This window comes from Canis lupus, chromosome 1 (assembly GCF_011100685.1).
Source record: "Canis lupus familiaris isolate Mischka breed German Shepherd chromosome 1, alternate assembly UU_Cfam_GSD_1.0, whole genome shotgun sequence".
Classification (NCBI taxonomy): domain Eukaryota; kingdom Metazoa; phylum Chordata; class Mammalia; order Carnivora; family Canidae; genus Canis; species Canis lupus.
The window spans coordinates 74121369-74127400 of record NC_049222.1 but is presented as its reverse complement, the minus strand read 5'-3'; positions in this window follow the sequence as shown (position 1 = coordinate 74127400).

The following is a 6032-nucleotide window of genomic DNA, read 5'->3' as shown; positions in this document are numbered from 1 at the left end:
GAGGGAAATGAATGGATTGGAAAAACACATATGGGGTAAAATGGACAGGACCTGGTGACAGATATGGGGGATGTGTCAAGAGTGACTTCCAGGCACTGTCATAGTTCCTGCCCTCAAGGAATTGGCAGTAGTCAAACCAATGCAACAACGGCTGAAATTAGTCTGCTCAGGGGCTTTTCCTGTTGGGTGAGTGATGAAATCTGCCTCTTTCCCAGACCAGTCCCTGGGTCCCCTGTGTTCTCAACTGTGATTCCGCAGCAACACCGGGCTTGGGGCCCAGCGCATAGTAAGCGATGCAGCAGTGTGGGAGTGTGGGTTATCACTGGGAACACTAAGTCTTTAAAACCTTGTAGCCAGTTTGTGAAACGAGGGGATTCAATGTAGAAGGAGCCAAATCAATTGCTCTTTTTGAAAGGGCATCAATAAAAAGCATAAGCAGTCACCAGAATGTGACATGTGGTATTAAAACTGGTGAACTGATTAAGTTAGGAAAAGATTTTTTTTAAGTCCAAAGAGTCCTCTGTTCTGTCACACCAGCTGTGCCTCCACTGGGGACACCCTCCTTCCTGGGGCCCCAAGTAACTTGAAAAGCTCCCATTTACTTTTTTGGAGATGAGGCTTAACCATCTCTGCCACTGGGAAACTGCTCATGAGCCATTCAAACCAAGAGGACTTCAGTGATTACATTTATACCGGCCCCACATCAATGCATTTGTACGGGGCTGTACCTGTTTGTGTCCAGCTGTCTCCCACTGAGGGAAGGGAACCTGTCTCCTGTGTGCACTTTTTTTTTTTTTTAAAGTAGGCTTCCACACCCAGCACGGAGCCCAGTGCAGGACTTAAACTTATGACCCTGAGATCAAGACCTGAACTGAGATCAAGAGTTGGACACTTAACCACCTGAGCCACCCAGGCACCCTGATGCACTTTTCACCCCTGCATCCAGTAGAATACCTCTCTTATAGTAGCATTTCAGCCTAAAATCCTTTTGGGGTCAAAGTGATCATAAGGATGAAAGAGAAAAAAGAAAGGAAGGAAAGTGAAAAAGAAGTAGAGAACAAAAATGTCCAATCAGTTATTGTTAAATAAGAGATTGAAATTTTTAATAAGTAAAAATGTGTTGAGGTACATGAAATACACTTTGTTCAACTCAAGTTAGAGGCAGCTGTGGTTTCAGGGAAAAAATGTGCTAGAACTTGGATACGAAGTACTGGTTTTGACACATGACTTTGCTCACCCTGCTGAGTTTTGGCTTCTCATCTGTTAAGAGGGGAGGGTTGGGCCACATCTGGGCCAGTTCTGAAGAGTCAGGACAGCAAGTTGGATGTCAGGAGGTATAAGTTCAAATTCTATTCATCTGTCAAACATGATAGTCAGAGGCTAAGCCAGGGGTTAAGACGATGACTAAACATTTTGTCCTTTGTGCTCTCATGATTACTTACAAGATGCTTCCAAAAGCCAGAACTATATGCCCTTTTATACTGTAAGGTCACTCATTCTCTTCCTCCTCCCTCAAATCCTGCACCTCCTCACCCCTTGAAGGCAATCAGCTTCATCGTTTCTAGGTTGATCTGCTGTTTTCCTTTCTCAAGATAAGCATGTCCCTGTTGTGTTTTCTTATTTTCCTCCTTAAACAGAACGTAGCTTACCACATACATTCTTGCACTTTGCTCTTTTCAATTCATAGTTCATAGTATCTGGGTGAAATTACAACACATCACTGCATAGAGATCTCCCACATTCTTTTTTATAGCTGTGACTTCTCCAGGTAATGTGTATTTCACCCAACTCCTGCACTTACATGTGCATTTTCCTACTGTTGGAGAGAGATCTTTGGGGTACATGCATTCTGAGAAACTTCTACACTAAATACCAAGTTGTCCTCCATCAGACTATGTTAAATTACACTTCCACTTCTAGGGCTTTAGATCATATTTATATATTTTTAAATGAAAATAGACTTTTTGATTTTAATGGAATATCTGGTATTGTAGACTTAAATTTCTTCTTCTTTTTTTTTTTTGTAAGGTGAAACCATCTATTAGATGCTTCTCTGCTCGTTGAAATAAAAAATTCAACTTGGATTAGATTTTTTTTTTTTTTTTTTGGCTCTGGGGAGAGTCATTTGGTGGTGATGGTGCTCTCTTAGTTATACTGAGTGGAAAATATAAGTGAATAAAAGACTGTTCATCTCTTGATGTATTTGTTTGAATAAATAACAAAATTGTCTTAATATCATATCTTAAGTGAGATAAGAAATTGACATTTTGCTTTATAGAGGGTAAAACTCTGAACAAATAATCATCATCCTCTCTACAGCTCAGACACCATGAAGGGACATCAAAAAAGGGCATGCTGGGGCACCTGGGTGGCTCAGTCGGTTAAGCATCTGACTCAATTTGGGCTCAGGTCTTGATCTCAGGGCCATGGGTTCAAGCCTTATGTTGGGCTCCATGCTGGGCATTGAGCCTACTTTAAAAAAAAAGGGGGGGTATGTTGTCAGCTGGGACTAAATAAATCCCAAGTAGAGGGCACCTGGCTGGGTCAGTTGGTAGAGCATTGGACTATTGATTTTGGGGTTGTGAGTTTGAGCCCCATGTTGGTTTTAGAGATTACTTAAAAATAAAATCTATAAATCAATCAGTAAGTAAGTGCTTAAGTATTATTTGAGGTGAGATGGGGGCATCTAGATAAACATTATATCCTCAATCTAAACCCCAAAGTACAGGTGATTCTGTGTTTCAAAAGCTTAAGGTTTAGTTCAGCATGATAGATTTTGGTTGTCTCCCTTTCTTCCTTCTATTCATGTGTATCCCAAATGTGCTTTGATTAGTGTCACCAAAATATCTGATTTATTATCACCCTATGCCTCTAATGACATAAAAAATAATTCCCTTTCTCAAGATCACAACATCTATTTTCAGACTTGACAGTAATTCAATTATCGATTTTGTTTCTGGACCTGGTAAGAGACCTCAGCAGTTCCCTTTTAACTGGGCCCATTTCCCCCTTAATAATCATTTTTTTAGTAGAGAGTTATTGTGCTTATTTCATCATATGATTGTATCATTCAAGCATTAATTTTCCCACAGTAATTTTGCAGATGATTAAATTTTGATGATTTCAAAATCCTGATTATGTTACCTACTCTTTTAAGGAAACACTGTGTGTTTCTGCAGACCGTAATCTTATTTTTTTAAAATATGATTTAGGTTGATTTTATTACCATTCTAGAAACAGACACAAATTACAGGGAAATTAGAAACCAACACAACAGGCTCTCAATTTCATGATGCATTAAATTTGGAGGCAATTTATTACAAGTGAGAAAAGTTCAAGTGGCATCAATGACAGTATACGGAGAGCCCAGGGAGAGGGATTATTTTATCTTTAAGATCTAGAGCCAAGATAACTCATCTATTCCCTACCCAAATAGGATTAAGTTTAAGGACTTAATTTTCAGTAGTGAAACCTACAGATTATTCAGGGATTGATTCTAAAATTTTTACTTTGGAAAATACTTTGGCATATGTGTCACAGAACCTGCCACTATAGGGTTAGTAGCCATATTGGGAACTGTGTGGGGGCACTCCCAAAGCTGCAGAAATTTTATTTTCTCACACAAATTTCTGAGGAAATGATTATTTGGAAAGAAAATGTGTTGTGTAGTGAAGGGAAGAGGTATAGTTCCATAGGGATGTTCTCATTCATTCAGTAGATATCTGGCGTTATTTTATTCATTTATTTACTCACTCCACAAATAATCATGAGTATTGATCATATGCCAAGAAATGTTCTAGGTACTGGAAATATGACAAGAAACAGAGGGACAGGATTCCTAACGGGAAAGATGGACCAATATTAGTAGACAAGAAAATAAATCAGATACAATTTTAATGATTATATAGTAAAAAAAATATAATCTTAATAATGATATAGTTGTATGATTATACAATCATATAAATACTAAGCACAGGATTAAAATAAGGTTGTGTGTGAGAGTCGGATGGGGTGGCCTTTTTATTTTTATTTTTTTTAATATTTTATTTATTCACTCATGAGAGACACAGAGAGATAGAGAGAGGCAGAGACACAGGCAGAGGGAGAAGCAGACTCCATGCAGGGAGCCCGATGTGGGACTCGATACCGGGTCTCCAGGATCACACGCCCTGGGCTGAAGGCGGCGCCAAACCGCTGAGCCACCCACCTGGGCTGCCCCGGGTGGCCTTTTTAAACCAGATGGGCGGGGAGTGCGCTCTGAGGGGAAGTGTTATAATTTGGGATATGACAGATAAAGAGGAAGCAGCCATGTGAGATCCAAAGGCACACATTCTAGGCAGGAGAGAGTTCAATGTTAATGTCCCAAGGCAAGAACAAATTTAGTAGTTGAAAGAACCAAAAGAAGGCTGTGTGGCTCAATGATAGGATCTGAGAGGCACTAAGTATAAGATGAGGTCACTGAGTATGAAGGGATCAGAAGATGAGGGTTTTGTGGACTTTCACTTATACCCCTCATCAATGACACTGCCAGGTACCTACCTACTCTGTTACCATCCATCCTCATTTCTTCCCTAACTACAAGTGTGTTTGGGGTTGTATTGTATCCATTTAAAAACCCTTAATTCCCCAGAGTTCCTTGAATCTAGTGGTCATCACATTACATGGTTCTGCTAATAGTGTGTATCTAGAATTCTGATGGAAAGAGCTTCCCTTCCAGAATAAAAACAGAATTTTGTCAAAAGTGGCTTTTCATCCTTCTCCATTCTTCCTGCTTGAAATATTAATGCAATGCCATGCGTATAGCAGTCATCTTGAAATGATTTGAATGAAAACCACAAATAAGAATTGAAATAAGAGAAAGGCAGGAGTCTGTGAGACTAATGGTGATATCATGGACCTATTGGACCACCCAGTTCCACAGACCTCTGCACATCTTGTTGGATGCAGTGAACAAAATTTTATGTCTTTTAGGTGCTGGCATCTGGGCATTCTCTTACTTGTAACCAAACACAATCCTAAATCATAAACACAGAATAGGAAAAAAACCAGTACTCTAGGGAACTAGGAAAAACATTGGTGAAAATAAATCCAGCAATAATGGTAACCCCAAATAAAGGAAAACTAATCTTGCACAATTGCTATATATCACCCTGAAATTTGGTCTCAAATATTAGAGAGGCCAAAACCAAGAGGAGATTTCTCAATACAACTACTACTTGTACTACTGTTAATATTAGTAACAGGCTGAAGGTACACACTAAGGCATAGCTCACATTTCTTATGTGCTTACAATGGGTCAGGTACTCTTCTAAGCACTTGGCATACATTAAATCATTTAAGCCTCAGAACATCGTTTAATTGTTTCACAGATGAAGATATTGAGTTATAGAGAGCTTAAGTGGCTTGCCTTGGGTCAAAGAGCAGGATTTCAATCCATGTTGTTTGACCACAAGGCCTGCAGTAGTAACTAAATCTTAGCAAAACCTCATAGCGTCTGATAGATTTCCTTTTTAAAAAATCTTTAGCAAGTAGTCTGCTCAGATCTTTTGCATATCTTAGAAAGTTGGGCAGAAGAGCAGAAGGATGACTGGAGCAAGAACCAGTGGCTAGCTCTGCCTGGTCATAATATTACAGCATAGAAGAGCTCTAAATTTGCATTTAGAAATTATAAATTTGAATTTGGCCTTCCAATCTGTCATGAAGGATTATTGCGAAATATAGGGAAATAGTTTATCTTTTATTCAATAATTTGTTAACTTGATTTATACTTTAAATTACTTAGATATTATACTGTGTATGAGCCTCCATTTGTACTCCTCCTCTGAGTAATACAAATGTTAGGGGGTGGGTCTCTCTATACAGAATTAAAATACATGAAAATAATAGTACATACACTGGAATGGGCATAAGTGGAATTAGAGGGTCCTAAGGTAACAGCATTATTGAAATGTGGTAAAACAACTAATACATATTGGTTTTTTAAGAAGTTGAGGATGTTTGTTGTAATATCTAGGGTATTGACTACAAGAATA